Raw genomic sequence first — 17,766 nt, 5'->3', positions numbered from 1 at the left:
GAATTTACATTGGAATGGTTCCAGAGAAAATTATGTAAAAAGGTATCGTTAAATCCTACCCTTAAAGTGGCAAGCGCACTTAAAAATTTAATCTCCTAATGAGTTTATTCCTTTTTTCTGAAGTTACATTTATATGTGGATTAGAAGTACAAACAGCTCTACCAAATAGTCTGCGCCAGTCTTACAATATGTCTTATGATCTACATTGTCCTTCTTGGCTTCACTTTCACATTACTTAAGGTATTAAGAGCAATTATTGCATGTTACATTAAAATTGATGAGTACCTGTACAAGCAGCTAAAGGTTTATTACATGCTTTATCTGCGTTCTACATCTACTATTACCCTTTACATTTCTGAGCTGCTTACTTTGTATTTAAATAGATTAAAATCAACATACCGTATGTTGAAAGACAAGTGCATTCAGAGATGTAGGGTCTGTTTCCACGTTCAGGAATACATCCGGATTAGCTGCGGGTTGAACCCTGCGTACAGCCACAGCGTTGAATCTGCAGCAGCCAGATGTTCCTGCATAGTGGAGGGGATTTTATGAAATCGCGTCTCCACTATGCATCCTAATACGCGGGTGACACACCCACGAAACCGGACATGCGGCGCATCTTTTTTGACCGCCGCATGTCTGTTTACCTTGCGGAAATGCTCAGTCTCCGCAAGGTAAATAGCCTACTCTATGTATATGCTGCGGCGATTCCAGATGTGTTCAATGAGCACATCCGGAATCACTGCGCATATACAGAAGGGGGCGGTGCTTTGGGAGGAGCAGGGTTTCCGCTCCGCCCAAAGCGCTGACATTCCGGACCGTGGAGACTCACCCATACAATACAGAGACAAAGACAGGTGGGCCTGTTTAATGCATTTTATCAAGATTTTTTCCTGTGTGTATTTTGGTCAAAGACCCTTTTCAGACTTGTACAAAGTCTTTCTTTGGGTATGTGCACACATTGTGGATTCCTGTGAGGATTTTTCTGTGCAGAATCTGCAGGTAAAATGACCTGCGTTTTACCTGCAGATTTAGTGCGGATTTCCTGCAGATTTTCTGCGGATTTCGCCTGCGTTTTACCTGCGGATTTCCTGTGGATTTTCTGCAGATTTCCTGCGGATTTCGCCTGCGTTTTTATTAAACCTGCGGATTCCTAGAATGGAATAGGTGTAAAAACGCAGCGGATTCCGCACAAAGAATTGACAAGCTGCGGAAAATAAACCGCTGTGTAATTTTCCGCAGCATGTGCACAGCGGATTTTGTTTTCCATAGGTTTACATGGTACTGTACAATGCATGGAAAACTGCTGCGGATCCGCAGGGTCAAATCCACGACCAAATCTGAAACATGTGCACATACCCTTTAGGTTAAAAAAAAGCAATTTTTTTAGTAAAAAGCAAATACAATTTGTGAAAACAATATGGCCTCTGACCTTACGTTAGCGCCTTTTATCCATTATATTCTTTGCTATCACCAAATACTTTCTTTTATTTAAAACCTGAGGAAGGAATATGATATAGGACATTTTACATAAAACGTGTCTAGCACAGCTATTTTTCAAAATGTCATTTGTACTTTACAAGCTCCTTTCTCTGTGGACTGGTGCAGGCCAACTGAATGAAAGTTGCCCCTAAAGAACACTTGATGAATCCTCACAAGTGCCCTGTCTTCTTGCACAACCTGTCCATGTACAGTAGATGCATTGTACTCAGTGTAAAATTACATACTTTTCTTAGTTTAAACAATCTTGCCTATGATGAGATCAAGACTATGTTCACACATTGCGTTCTTGCTGCAGCCAAAACCTGATCTCTTGGCAGTAAAAAATCTGCATGCAAAACAGCAGGTTTTGCTGGTTACTTTGCCACTTTTCTGGCAGCATTTTGCTGCGCTTTTCACAATCTCAAAGTTCAGCTTTGCGTCCACCATACAAGCATGAACATTAAAAGGATTTAGGTCATGAATGCAAGACATATGGGACACCATGCAACATTTTTGGAAAGAAGGACAATTTGATCAAATTATTTAGTTGAAAAAGATTTTCATGGCTGAAAAAATAGTGACTGTTCCAAACAAAGGTTCACATGAGTTCAAGAAAAAATGCACAATTGCAAATGTATAAACAGCAGGGTGTGAGGGGGGCTGGAATTAGTCTGAAATAGTTCAACTAAAGGCCCCGTCTCACATAGTGAGATCGCTAATGCGTCACCGATCACAACAGTGATCTCACCTGCGATCTCGCTACATGTGACACGCAGCAGCGACCAGCCCCCTGCTGGATATCGCTGATCATGCAGGAATGTCCTGGGCCATTTTTTCATCATCGGTGTCCCGCTGGCGATGCTGGCGATTCTGTGTTTGATCGCTGGATCATTGCTGCGTCGCTGAAGAGATCTGCCTGTTTGGCAGCTTACTAGCGATCATTTAGTGATGCACCAGCGATCCCTACCAGGTCGTATCATATCCCTACCTGCTTGAAAAAGAGCATATTGTTCGATACACGTTGCTGTGTCTTTCCGCTATGATGGGGCATGACTGTTTATCCTTGTTCTTATGCCTTGAATAAATTTTTGTATATTTGGAAGCTGGAAACTTTTTCATTATTGAGGTTGTATCGTTGTCGGGATCGCTGGTGCGTCGCTAAGTGAAACGGGACCCTAAGACATTAGCAGAGCATTTTGTAGGTCAGGCTTTGTTAACTTTCACACAATGGTCAAGCCATTGAGTTGGTCAGGTAATGTTCAGTTTCTCACATTAGTTAGGCAATGTTTACTGTTACACATTGGTCTGGAATTGAGATGTACAGTCTAAGGGTACCGTTACACTTAGCGACGCACCAGCGATCCTGACAACGATATGACCTGGTAAGGATCGCTGGTGCTTCACTAAATGGTCGCTAGTAAGCTGTCAAACAGGCAGATCTCTTCAGAGATGCAGCAACCATCCAGCGATCCTCGGCGGTCGTTGGTACCTTGTCACACAGCAGAGTTTCTAAACGATTCCAGTCTGCATCCTGAGTTCTGCGTCGCTGAAGAGATCGCTCGTCGGCTTCAAACACAGCGATGCATGCTGGCCAGCGGGACGCCGACGATGAAAATATGGCCCAGGCCTTTCGCGCACTATCAGCGATATCCAGCGGGGGGCCGGTCGCCGCTGCGTGTCACACAAAGTGAGATCGCTGTTGCATCACAAAATCGGTGATGCTTCAGCGATCTCGCTAGCGATCTCGCTATGTGAGAAAGGGGCTTTAGTTTTCTTTAACACATATCACTAATTTAAAAATACCGTTAATTTCAATTTAGTATATGTGTTACAGCACTAATTTGCAACTCTCCTGTTTAACACCCTCATGCTCCTTCAATCCATTTGGTGGCTATAGTGTCCTGCTCCAGGAAAGGAATTATTCTCCTCCAAAAAAATTTCAATGGCTAAAATAAGCCATTGCTTCATCATCGTCCATACTGTCCTGCTTGAATTCATGTGGAATTCTTGTGGAATTCTTTCACTGAATTTTATAAAAAGTAAATGTGAATGAACAAAATCTGGCAATAAATTCTACTGCGGAGTTAGAAAGCAATGTCCAGAGGATGAAGAACCGTCATCCAGTGTTGGTCTCTACCAGTAAAGATAGAAAAACAATCTTAAATTCTCAATAAATGCAGAATCAAGAGTAGACATTTAACAATGAAATTGCTGTGGAATATGGTAGCGATATATAAATAAAAATTATTATTAATATACTATTTAGTATTACTGTAAATAAATGTGGATGAAAGCTTAAAAGCAGAATCCCCAATAATGTTGGGCCGCAAAATAATGACAACATCTTCTTTACTGTATGGATCATATGGAGCTGTGATAAGGGTCACTGCTAGAAATGATGGAATCTTTGAAATTATAAAATGGACAGATTCAACAACTATTTCCCAAAACTTTGATTCCCAGCTAATTGATTCAAGGCAAATTGCACAGCTTCTATTCACCACTTGTAACTCTCTGAGGTTTCGAGGACTGTGTTGAACCCCTTTGAAACTTTTTAAGGCAAACACAGTTTTAGCAATGTCAGAGTGACCTCACTGTAGACCTGATGATAACCTGGTAGAAACCCAAAGTTCATTTACAAACTCTGCGCACTGATAAACTTGTCATGTTTTTTAGAATTAAAAAAAAGTATCCCTCTTAAGGCCCCTTTACATCCCGACAACGATACGACCTGGTCAGGATCGCTGGTGCATCGCTAAATGGTCGCTAGTGAGCTGCCACACGGGCAGATCTCACAGCGATGTAGCGATGATGCAGCGGTCGTTACTTACCTTTCAGACGTGGCGATCCTGACGTCCTCCTGCCCGCATCCACGCTTCACTCGTGAGCGCCAGCAGGAAGCCCCCGATGAGAAATGGAGCTGCAAGATCTCGCGCGATCAGCGACAGACAGCGGGGGAGCTGGTCGGAGGTAAGTATCACACATAGCGATATCGCTGCTGCGTCACAAAATCAGAGATGCTTTAATGATATCGCTAGCGATATCACTATGTGTAAAGGCCCCTTTAGTTAGATGTGATCTAGCACATCATAGGAGAGAGAAATGGGGTCCCCAAGCCCCCCCCCGGTACCTCCACTGTCCATATACCTTCCTGTATCCCCCGGTCTTGTCCCCCAGCGTCTTTTTCTGGGTAGAAAATGATGGGCACATGCGCAGTGCACCCGTCGAGATCTGCCAGCTGGCACCCGGCAACAATAGGAAATTTTTCCCATTGGTTCATTTTGAACACTGTGATAGACCCTATCAAAGTGATCAAAATAAAAAAATAGTATATCAAACCCCCCTTTACCACCCCCTTAGCTAGGTAAAAAATAATACAATACAAAAATGCATTTATTTCCATTTTTCCATTAGGGCTAAATTTGGGCTAGGGTTAGGGTTGAGGCTAGAGCTAGGGTTAGGTTTGGGCTAGAGTTAAAGTTTGGCTAGGGTTAGGATTGGGCTAGGGTTAGGTTTGGGCTAGGGTTAGGGTTGGGGCTAGAGCTAGGGTTCAGCTATGGTTAAGTTTGGGATAGGGTTAGGTTTGGGCTAGGGTTTGGGTTGGGGGCTAGGTTTTGGGCTACGGTTGGACTAGGGTTAGGGTTGGGCCAGGCTTAGGGTTGGGGCTAGGGTTAGGGTTGTGGTTAGGGTTATGATTGTGGTTATGGTTGGGATTACGGTTAAGGTTGAGATTAGGGTTAGGGGTGTGTTAGGGTTGTGGTTCGGGTTATCGTTTGGGTTGGGATTAGGGTTAGGGGTGTGTTGGTGTTAGGGTAGTAGTTAATGTTATGGTTGAGATTAGGGTAAGGGGTGTGTTAGGGTTGTGGTTAGGGTTATGATTGTGGTTATGGTTGGGATTACGGTTAAGGTTGGGATTAGGGTTAGGGGTGTGTTGGTGTTAGGGTAGTAGTTAATGTTATGTTTAGGGTTGGGATTAGGGTTAGTGGTGTGTTGGGGTAAGGGTTGTATTTAGAATTGGGGTTTTCCACTGTTTAGGCACATCAGGGGGTCTCCAAACGCGACATGGCACCACCATTGATTCCAGCCAACTTTGCATTCAAAAAGTCAAATGATGCTGCCTCCCTTCTGAGCCCTGCCATGTGCCCAAACAGTGGCTTTCCCCACATACTGGGTATTGATGTATGCAGGAGAAATTGCACAACAAATTTTGTGGTCCTTTTTCTCCTGATACCCTTGTGAAAATCAAAAAAAAATTTGATTTCAAAGTAAATTTTTTGTGAAAAAAGTAAAATGTTCATTTTCTACTTCCACGTTGCTTTAGTTCTCATGAAGCACCTGAAGGGTTAATAAACTTCTTGAATGTGGTTTTGCGCACCTTGTGGGGTGCAGTTTTTAGAATACTGTCACTTTTGGGTATTTTCTGCTATATTGACCCCCAAACTCACTTCAAATGTGACGTGGTCCCTAAAAAAATGGTTTTGTGAATTTTGTTTGAAGAATATGAAATCGCTGGTCAACTTTTAACCCTTATAACAGCCTAACAAAAAAAAAATTATGTTTCCAAAGTTGTGCTGTTGTAAAGTAGACATGTGGGAAATTTCATTTATTAACTACTTTGTGTGACACTACTCTCTGATTTAAGGGTACAAAAATTTAAAGTTTGAAAATTGCAACATTTTCTAAATTTTTGCCAAATTTCCATTTTTTTCATAAATAAACTCAAGTTATATCAAATAAATTTTACCACTAACATGAAGTACTAAATGTCACAAAAAAAATCTCAGAATCAGTGGGATACGTTGATGCATTCCAGAGATAAAACTTCATAAAATGATCAGTGGTCAGAATTATAAAAATTGACTTGGTCATTAAGTACCAAATTAGCTCTGTTACTAAGCGGTTAAACTTGGAAAATTAACAAAAATAAATGGATTTCACATCCTGCTGGACAGCTTTTTTTTTTTTACTAAAAATGCAGCAAAATCTGATAGCTACATTTTTTACTTCATTTTTGCACTTACTCATTACTTTCTATGAGTGAAAAAAAGCTGAAAAAACTCTGAAAGAAGTGACATGCTGCAGTTTTCAAAAACAGCAGGTTTCCAATTCAGTCAGGAAAAAAAAACAATGTGGGAGCATGAGATTTCTGAAATTTCATAGCTCTTGCTTGTACTGTAAAATGCAGCTTAAAATTTGCATTAAAAAGACAGCAAAAAAAAACATCAAAACCACAACATGTGAATATAGCCTAAATCTGCCTGACCAAAAAGGATGCTGCTATAACAGATGCCAGGTAGGTACAAAGGTTCAAACCTGGTAACAGCCCATAGCTGTTGGGGTGTATGGTTACCAATCTGGACTACTATAACAGGTATGCAAATTTTAAATTACTGTTTTTAATTTATTTTTTTATTTTAACTACTGCTTCCCCACAAGTGCTCAACAGAAAGGTGTAACCAAGAATTGCTCTGTTGGTTAGTAGACATTATTATTTATTACTAGCTGAAGAGCCCGGCGTTGCCTGGGTATAGTAACCAACTGTGGTTAGTTATAACAAATTATAATGATTATATTGCACATAAAAACATTTCACATCTGATGGAATAATGCATATTGATATGTATGTATTGCAACAACTACTACTGTACTGTTTTATATATTGTGCATATTGTGAGATTGTTAACAAAGTTCAGTGACAAAAAAAACAGACAGGATGCCCCCTCCTTCTCTTCCTTTCTTGTTGTTGTAATGCTCCCATGCTGCAAGCCACAGCAGATACCAGACTCATCACATTTCATGCTGTAAGCTGTTCAACCTGGATAAGAATAAATCTACATTCTGTGTTGCTGACTCTGGATGTTATGCTGATTAATCCGCTGCTAACAGGTTATGGGCCCAGAGTCCTAGAGTCCCAGATCCCCAGAGCACAGAGAAAAGAAAAGAAAGGAAGACAGCAAAGATGGCCACCAGCAGCAGCAACTCCATGAAGTTTACAGTACCAATTCTCACTAACCAGAATTATCAATCCTGGAAATTCAAAGTGAAAATGCTGCTGATAAGAGAAGGTACGTGGAAATACACACAGGAGCCTAAACCTGACCCAGTGTCACAGGAGTGGATAGAGATGGATCAGAAAGCACAAAGTACCATATCACTCAGTATTGAAGCAATAAAGAAGATAGTTCAAAAGCAACTAGCTGAGGACATTACAATTGATCTATGTAACCAGATAATGAAATGTACTAGCTGCATCAAAGGGAAAATGTCTAGAAAAGCTTTTCCTAAGAGAAGTACTACAAGAACAGAACAGACACTACATTTAATACATACAGATGTCTGTGGTCCAATGAGCACTCAGACTCCTGGGAAGAAGAGATATTTTCTCACATTTATTGATGATCATTCAAGATATACAGTTGTCCATCTGCTTCACAGCAAGAAAGAAGTTCCAGAGAAACTTGAAGTATATCTAGCTGAGGTATATAATACATTTGGGAGAATGCCAAAGATTCTACGTGCAGATAATGGGACTGAATACACAAGTAATGAGACTCAGAGCATTTTAAAGAAAAATGGAATCCTATTTCAGACCACTGTACCGTACAATCCTGAGCAAAATGGTGTCGCGGAAAGAAGGAACCGAACACTCTGTGAAAGTGGAAGAAGTATGTTGTTTGATGCAAATCTGCCCACAGCATATTGGGGTGAAGCAATCATGACAGCTTGCTATCTTCAGAACAGACTACCAGGTAAAGCTACAGTGAAAACTCCGTTTGAGCAATGGAACAGAAGAAAGCCAAAACTACATCATATAAGAATATTCAGAAGTAAAGCGCTTGTACATGTTCCCAGAGAAAGGCGAACTAAGTGGGAATCTCACACTAAGGAAGGGATCCTGGTAGGCTACAGTGAAACCCAGAAAGGTTATAGGATTCTACACCCAGAAACAAACAAGGTCACAATAAGTAGAGATGTAGCGATTGATGAGAACTTTGTGTCCCCCAAGTTTTGTGACATCACGCCAATAGTCCAGCTGAAGTCACAATTACAAGACAATAACAAGGAGGATGTAGAGGTCTGGCTGGATTCTTCAACCACTGAAGGAACAACAGAAAAATCAGGTGAATCTGAAATCAGGAGATCTTCAAGATCAAACAGAGGCGTACCAGCTAAACGTCATTCCTACATAGTCAAGACACTACCTGAATCAGAGCCGCAGTCATGGGATGAAATGCAAGAACTACCTGTCCATGAAAGAACAAAGTGGATCAATGCTGCTAATGAGGAAATCAAATCGCTTCATCAACTTCAAACTTGGAAACTCACCAAGCTGCCACAGGGCAAAAAGGCAATCAAGTGCAAGTGGGTCTTCAAAACCAAATATGACTCTGGACGTAAAGTCCACAGATTTAAAGCAAGGTTGGTGACAAAAGGATATTCTCAAAAGTATGGTGAAGATTACGATGCTACGTTTGCTCCAGTCGCTAAACAGACCACGTTCAGAGCTTTGTTAGCTGTAGCTGCTGTACAAAAGATGAATGTCAGACATTTGGATATAAAAACTGCCTTTTTAAATGGTGACATTGAGGAGGACTTATACATGACTCAACCTGAAGGCTATGTAAAAGGGGGTGAAGAGAATCTTGTTTGCAAACTACAAAAATCCCTTTATGGTCTTAAGCAATCAGCAAGAGCATGGAATACCAAGATGAATAAGGTCTTGTTGGAAGAAGGTTTTAACCCTAGAACGCATGACCATAAAAATCTACACTTTCACATACATGGGGCCTTTTAGGCCCGTGTGCAAATAACATGGAATAACTCAAACAAAAATAATTTTCAAAGTTTATTTGAAAATTGCAAAGTAAGGATGCATTCCCACTAGCGCTGGTGTCTGCCAGGAGGAGATTTGTAATGGATCTGACCTCCTGGTGACCCCAGCTAAGGCTGGTGAAATCCCGGGAATTCCAGCAGCCTTAACTGGAGTTACCAAGAGATCAGATCCATTACAGATCACCTCCTGGCAGACCCCAGCGCCAGTGGGAACACAGCCTAAGATGTGAATAATTCAAAACATTACTATGTGCACAAAAAAAAAAAGAAATTTAGCAGGTTTGCTGGGCATATACTGAATGAAATTGCAACGTCCCCTAAATGCAAGAAGTTGCTCATCCACTGTCACATTGCCACTAGAATGGTAATGCTTAGTACAGTTCTTGATAAAAAGATTCCAGATGTAGCTAATGGGGGCTAATTTATCTGTTTCCAACCTGACAGGACGTGTTCTCTTGTCATCAAAACGAAGGCTTCTCCGAATATCCTCAAATCTATTGACTGACATTGTAGCTTTGTAATGTGGATCTGAAAAAGGGTTCATAAAGAGTTCTCTGATAGGAACATCGCATGATTTTGTACTCCCTGTCAGAAGAGTAAGGCCAATATAGGCATACAGTTCCTCTTTTGTTATATTTTTCCATGTTTTTTTTCTTCCTGAAGCGATACATTTTCCTTCTAAGTTAGTACACAAAACTACCTTATCTACAATATCATCTGAAAAAAATTTACAGAACATATCTCTTTTGGACAAGAATTGTGGAAATCCTACAGTTCCTTGAGCAACTCTTACAATATTATGTGATGGGGTTCATCCAAGTACTGTTCCAAAAAGCATTAGTTTTGGATGTTCTATTTGTACGTTCTGCTGGATCCATTACTTCTTCATCATCTGAAGAATCACTGGACGATGAAGTAGAGATATTAGCTGGTGGCATGTACTCTTCATCAGACAAAGAAAGTTCACTGTCTTCATCACTATCAAAAATGATTGCTTCGATTTCTTGGTCAGTCAAACCCCTGGATGTAGACTTTGCCATTGTAACCTTAGAAGTCAGTAAACTAAAGTGAAAAAAAAAAAAGATTACAATCAGGGTTGTACACTCTTTGTTAGTGTGTGTACTAAGGGTAAAGTGCAGACCCCTCCTCTCACCTTCAGCAGGTCACCACTTTCTTTTAGGTGCAGTAGAAGCTTTTGGATTTTTGGAGCTCAGAAAGTTTCTTTTTCAAGAAACAAGAAAGCTGACTCCTTCCTCCAAAGTCTCTTCAGCAAGTAGCACACAATGAACAGTGTTCAGGACCTATGATGATGTCAGAGACGCATGATGTTGTGAGGGAGCCTCCTTCCCAAGATCACATGACCATGTAGTCAGGCAGAATTCACACTCTTCATAGCAACAGCAGAGTTAACAAAGTTCAGTGACAAAAAAAACCCAAAACAGACAGGATGCCCCCTCCTTCTCTTCCTTTTTTGTTGTTGTAATGCTCCCATGCTGCAAGCCACAGCAGATACCAGACTGATCACATTTCATGCTGTAAGCTGTTCAACCTGGATATGAATAAATCTACATTCTGTGTTGCTGACTCTGGATGTTACGCTGATTAATCCGCTGCTAACAACATCACATATTCAACACTACAGATTTGCAACACAAATTAACTAAACGATTACCCAAGTATTGATAGTATTTTATTTTCAACTCATTCAAGAGCTTTTGATAAACAACATGTGTATCTGTGTATCTAATCCTATCCTGTGTGATACTGACTGCTGAGCAGTGTATCTAATCCTATCCTGTGTGATACTGTCTGCTGAGCTGTGTATCTAACCCTGTCCTGTGTGATACTGTCTGCTGAGCTGTGTATCTAACTCTATCCTGTGTGACACTGAATGCTGAGCCGTGTACCTAATCCTATCATGTGTGTTACTGACTGCTGAGCCGTGTATCTAATCCTATCCTGTGTGTTACTCACTGCTGAGCCGTGTATCTAATCCTATTTTGTGTGATACTGTCTGCTGAGCCGTGTATCTAATACTATTCTGCGTGATACTGTGTGCTGAGCTGTGTATCTAATCCTATCCTGTGTGATACTGTCTGCTGAGCCATGTATCTATTCCTATCCTGTGTGATACTGTCTGCTGAGCCATGTATCTATTTCTATCCTGTGTGATACTGTCTGCTGAGCCGTGTATATATTCCTCTCCTGTGTGATACTGACTGCTGAGCTGTGTATCTAATCATATCCTGTGTGATACTGATTGCTGAGCCATGTGTCTAATCCTAACCTGTGTGATGCTGACTGCTGAGCTGTGTATCTAATCCTATCCTGTGTGATACTGGGCTCCCCCTGCAGTCTGTGTCAGAGGGTGGTCTGTGTTGGCACGGTAATAAATTGTGTTATTTCCAGCTTTACAGAAGTACGATAACACCATAGAAATGATACGAATAATAGGCAAAATTGTTTGGTGAATTGGAACGTGCAGGGTTGAAATTTCACCTCACAACATAGCCTATGACGCTCTCAGGATCCAGACATGTGACTGTGCAAAATTTTGTGGCTGTAGCTGCAAAAGTGCAGATGCCAATCCCGGACATACACACATACATACACACAGACATTGTGCTTTATATATTAGATTTAAAGGTCTTTGACTCGACCTCAGGCCATGGCGACTTGATGGTTGAACGACCATATAAGATGATCAATCTTGTGCAAGTCTAGATAAGTTCATCAATATTTTCTCCACCATTATCTTGATAGTATCAAGCCATCGGTTTGTTGGTCTTCCTCTTCGGCTTGTTCCTTCTATTCTTATAAGCAACATTGTCCATCTCCAGTGGTTGCTTTCTTCGTAACTTGATGATCCTTGCTTCGATCGACATGTCTGGCTTGATTTGTTCCAAAATTGAACTGCTTGTTAATTTTGCTATCCATGCAATTGGTAACATCTCTTTCCAGCACCACATTTCGAAGGTGTTGATTCTTCTTCTGTCTTGTTTCTTTATTGTTGATGGTTTTCCATCCTTATGTTACCACAGAAAAGACCAAACTATGTAAGAGTTTCATCGCAGGTGAAATGTTCCTCAATTTGAAGACTTGTTCAGTGACTTAATTGTTGACTTGATTTGCCCATAGCTCTTTTTCTATTGACTTCCGGTGTCGTCCCTGCATCTTGAGTTATCATGAATCCGAGAAGGATGAAGTCTTTTACGACTTACAGCTAAATACCATCCAACTCAAACGTGTCCAGGTCATGCCTGGCAGCAGTCAATATCTTTATCTTCTTTGTGGCGAGCAGCAATCTCAGGTGAGAGCTTTCCATCTTGACACTCCGTAATAAGTCCTTCACTTTGTCTATGCTTGTTGTTATCAAAGTTGTTTCGTTTGCGTATTTAAGATTGTTGATGATTCGTTCAATAACGTTAAAGGGAATCTGTTAGCAGGTTTTTGCTATGTTAAGGGGGGACAGCATTCTGTAGGGGTTAAAACATAGATTTCAGCAATGCCTCTCTTATTAAGCTTCCTAGTTTTGTTTGCTTGCAATGATTGTTTTAGCACTAGGTGTTTATCATTGCTCAGACACAGCAGCTCATGCCTCCAACACGCCCCTTCCTGTCTTAGGCACCACACAGTCTATAGACATTGTATATAGAGAGTCTGGAGTGGGAGAGGTTAACTTTCTCTGCTCTGCTTCATTGTCATATCTAAAAACTCTGATTGTGTGAGAATGGCTTCACCCAGTGATCTAAGTCTAAATCATGGGATTCAGCTTCTCTTTGCCTACATCACGCTGCTGTCAGATGAGGTAGCAAAAACCTGCTGATGGATTCCCTTTAATTCCTTCTTCTTTTTCAGCAAGTCCAGCCATCCTGAAAATAGCTTCTGAATACAAATTGAAGAGAAATTGTGATAGGATGCAGCCTTGTCTGACACATTGCTCTACTTTGAACCATGTTGTGTCATCTTATTCTGTTCAGATTGTTGTTTCTTGGCTCTTAATGAGGCAGATCAGATGATTTGGCACATCCATGTCCTTCATGGTATGCCAAAGTTTCTGATGATCAACACATTCAAAGGTTTTGCTGTAGTCAATGAAGCAAAAATAGATCTTGATGTTCTCTCCTTGTTGGTTAGTAGGTATACACTCAGAAAGGATAATGCAGCATGAGCCCAGAGTATTGCTGTGAGTTGTACAGTTGCTAAAATGGACTAGTAATAAAAGCATACCCCCCAAAAAATACAATTTATGTATATTTTTTTTATTTTAACTGCGACTGCGTAGGTGTAGGGTGCCAGTCTCCACAGACAGGTAGGGATAGGATAGATCCCATACAAGGGTGCAGAATCATCTCCAATTACCCTATATGAGTGAGGTCTAAGGGGTAAGGTTTCTCCTTGTGGAGAGTGACATGCCAGCTCTGGCTTGTCAAGGTAAGGAGGCTTATTCACTGTGCAATGAGTGACACATTTTGAGGGCTAATGTAATATTAATCTAGTATGATAGAGTAAACTTTTTCTTTTTTTAATATATCAATAACGGTGATGTTTTAATTAAATAGTTACAGTTAGTGTTAAGTTGGTGATAGATAACATGTCTTTACACAATAATTACTCATGAGAGATCACAAGGTCTGGGCACTAGTGGTGATTTCATCCAGTGATGCGTACTCACCACTAGAGCCTTGGTGTTCGGACACTGTGATCTGAAAATAGCAGTCATGTCATTGACGCAGCAGCACTCAGATCACAGTCATTATCGGTGATCACATGGCCGGACACCAACACTGTGGCAGAGACTTCATCCAGCTGTTTATATAATCTTATCATGTGTAATACTGTCTGCTGAACTGTCTGTCTAATTATATCTTGTGTGATACTGAGTGATGAGCTGTGTAATTTCTGTTATCTGAGTTCAGCATCTGCAATGATATGACTACTCTGCTAAAATCTTTGTAAGGAGCAATGAGCAGTGCAGGTTTATATTGCACTGTGGGAAGGGGCGCCATTTCTCTTTTCACCTCGGATTTAACCAATAATCGGGTTGCCAGTAGTCCTCAGTGACTGTCCTCATCTTGACATCACATTACAGTCATTAACAAATTTGGTGGTGGTTCAAAACTTCATTCTCTCTTATCAAGAGAGGTGGTGAATTCTCCTTCCATGGAAGTCTTCAAACAGAGGCTGGACCGACTTCTGTCTGGGATGATTTAGTGAATCCTGCTTGGAGCAGGATGTTGGATACGATGACCCAGGAGGTGCCTTCCATCTTTACCCTTCTATGATTCTATGAGTATCCTTTAACAACACCCAGAAGGGGAGGATTGGAGTAATGTCACACACGGGGGCAGACCCTGCCCACATTTACTGTAGAGATAATGTGAGCTAGTATTGCGCTTAGTTTTCTTGACAAATGTCAGCAGCTCCTCCTCCTAGTATTTAAAAGTTAAAATTATCAAAACTTTTTAAATAATTTTTTTGCAGATTTTAGACCAATAAAAATATTAAAAATGACCTATTGAATTATCTAGCAGCAATAGGTCCTCTACCAGAAGGAACCATCCTGGCCACCATGGATGTGGAATCTTTGTACTCTAATATCCCACACCAAGATGGTTTAAATGCCTGCAAATTCTTCATGGAAAACACAGGGACTGATGCTGATGCTGTGGTGAAACTTATAAAATTCATCCTCACCCACAATTACTTTGAATTTGACAACAGGATCTATCTACAGGAGACTGGCACAGCTATGGGAAGTAAAATGGCTCCACAGTATGCAAATCTTTTCATGGCAAAGCTTGAAAGCGACTTTTTGTCCTCATGCCCCATCAGGCCCCTGGCCTACTACCGCTTCATTGATGATATTCTAATCATCTGGACGGAGTCTGATCAACAGCTAAAGACGTTCCACGAACAGTTTAATCAATTTCATCCCACCATCAATTTAACACTCAACTACTCCAGTACTGAGATTAATTTTTTGGACACCATCATTAAGCTAAAAAACAATGAAATAGAGACATCCCTGTATCAGAAGCCAATCGACCGTCCATCATACCTTAAATGGGACAGTTTCCATCCAAAACACATAAAGAACTCTATTATCTATAGCCAAGCCATCAGATACAATCGTATATGTTCCAACCCCATGGATAGAGACAAACACCTTGGTCGCCTCAAAAAGACCTTTTTGAATCAGGGTTACCATCCAAGAACAATTGAAAACCAAATTACAAGAGCCACCAGATTGTCAAGGAATCACCTGCTAAATTACAAAGCTAAAGAAGAAAATAACCGAGTGCCTCTAGTAGTCACCTACAATCCAAATCTGGAGGTGCTAAGGGGAGCTGCACGGAAATTACAACCTTTACTACAAAAAGATGCCCGATTAAAATCCATTTTTCCAGACCCCCCACTGCTGTGTTTTAGGCAGCCCCCAATTTAAGAAGCATCATTGTCAGAAGCTCCCTATCCTCTCCAACAGCTGCAGGAACCTTTCCTTGCAACCAGAAAAAATGTAAAACCTGTCCATTTATAATGACCACGGACAAGATAAAGATCCCCAACTCACATCAGGACTACAAGATCCCAGGTACTTTCACCTGCATTACATCTAATGTGGTGTACTTAATTATTTGTACTAAATGTCCAACTGGGGGTCTGTATGTGGGGGAGACAGGGCAAAAGCTTAGAACAAGGATGAATGCTCATCGTCACACAATAAGAGAAAAAAGAATGGATCTACCTGTGGCAAAACATTTCTGTATCCCTGATCACAGCAGCGTGGATATGTAATTACTGGTATTGAAAGGCAACTTCAATTCTCACAGAGAGAGACGAGTTTGGGAGTACAAATTTATGACGAACTTTGACACTCTCAGTGCTGGAATGAATGTGTTGCATGGATTTATGTCTTTTTACATCAATTAAGGAATTTCCTTTTAAAACCATGTGGGGGCATCACAACACAGAACTAGACCCCAATCAGAGGACCATAAAACATCCGGACTCCTTATCTATGAACTGGTCCAATGTTTATATTTACAGTATGTTTCTCCCTCTCCCATATTGATAGTTCTGCTTCACGCCACTTGTCTTATTTATTGCATTTTTTCTAGGCTGTATTGTGCATAAATATGTGACTTCAGATTTTGTATTAGTCTAGCCTGATGAAGAGACCTGAGTAGTCTGGAAAGCTTACAATGTGTTACCATCTTTTCAGTTAGCCATTAAAAGGTATCAACTACTGAGGACTCTCAATTCTGAATATTTTTTAAAAAATGAAACATTAATACTTTACATTTTTTCAATTGTTGAAAAAAAAAAAAGATTTTGATGACATATTCCCTTGGAAGTGCCATTTTTGTTTAGTGAGTCAAGAATGGAATTAAAATGGTGTTATTAAGGTGCTTTACTACAGTATGTCACAGCTCAATCAATTCACAGTCATACAGTCTCTGAACGTTCTGCACCTCCCTATCTTGACTAAGGACAGTTCTATGTTCGAAACACTTCAGTTTTTGCCTTGATGCAATATTTTTATTGTACCCAGAACCTTTTAAACTGTACTGATAAATTGGTGAAGTTTTGCATCCAAATGGCTGGATACCTTCATTTGGTTTGTCTTCACCTTTCTATCACTTGAATCTGTGTTTTAGTCACAGACTGAGACAATCACTCCCATTTTCTATGTTCTTCATAGCTTCAGTAGTACACCACTCCCTGTTTTATTCTTTCCTATCCTTATCTCTAAGGATGAGCTATGCACTCCTACCCCCCATCACTAGGCTGTAAAACCCTAAAATTACCACTGCTTTTCCAGCCTCACCTTATATAGTGGTTGTGACAATGCCCTGTAATATGCTATGCCACACTAAGGGATTTAATAGGCAATATGGGGACATCATGTGAGCCAGATCTAAGGCTGATACAATTTTTAATTCTACTACATAGAGGTGATCTATTTGTCACCTCTAAGTAGCAGAGGTGATCATGCTATGGCAGCTTCTAGCCTCCTGTGGAGGCTATTGAAGCATGCCAAAAGTAATAAAAAAGTGTTTAAAAATAAAAATAAATAAACATAAAAGTTTAAATCACCCCCCTTTCGTCCCAATCAAAATAAAACAATAAAAAAACATCAAACCTACACATATTTGGTATCACCGCGTTCAGAATCACCCGATCTATCAATAAAAAAGGATTAACCTGATCGCTAAACGTCGTAGCGAGAAAAAAAATCAAAACTCCAGAATTAAGTTTTTTTTGGTCGCCACGACATTGCATTAAAATGCAATAACGGGCAATCAAAAGAATGTATCTGCACAAATGTGGTATCATTTAAAATGTCAGCCCATCTCGCAAAAAATAAGCCCTCACCCGACCCGAGATCTCGAAATATGGAGACGCTACAGGTCTCGGAAAATGGCGCAAATTTTTTTTTTTGTTAGC

The sequence above is a fragment of the Dendrobates tinctorius genome, unplaced genomic scaffold, assembly GCF_039654945.1.
Source record: "Dendrobates tinctorius isolate UK_male_01 unplaced genomic scaffold, ASM3965494v1 ptg000145l, whole genome shotgun sequence".
NCBI lineage: Eukaryota > Metazoa > Chordata > Amphibia > Anura > Dendrobatidae > Dendrobates > Dendrobates tinctorius.
This window is presented reverse-complemented; position numbering follows the sequence as displayed.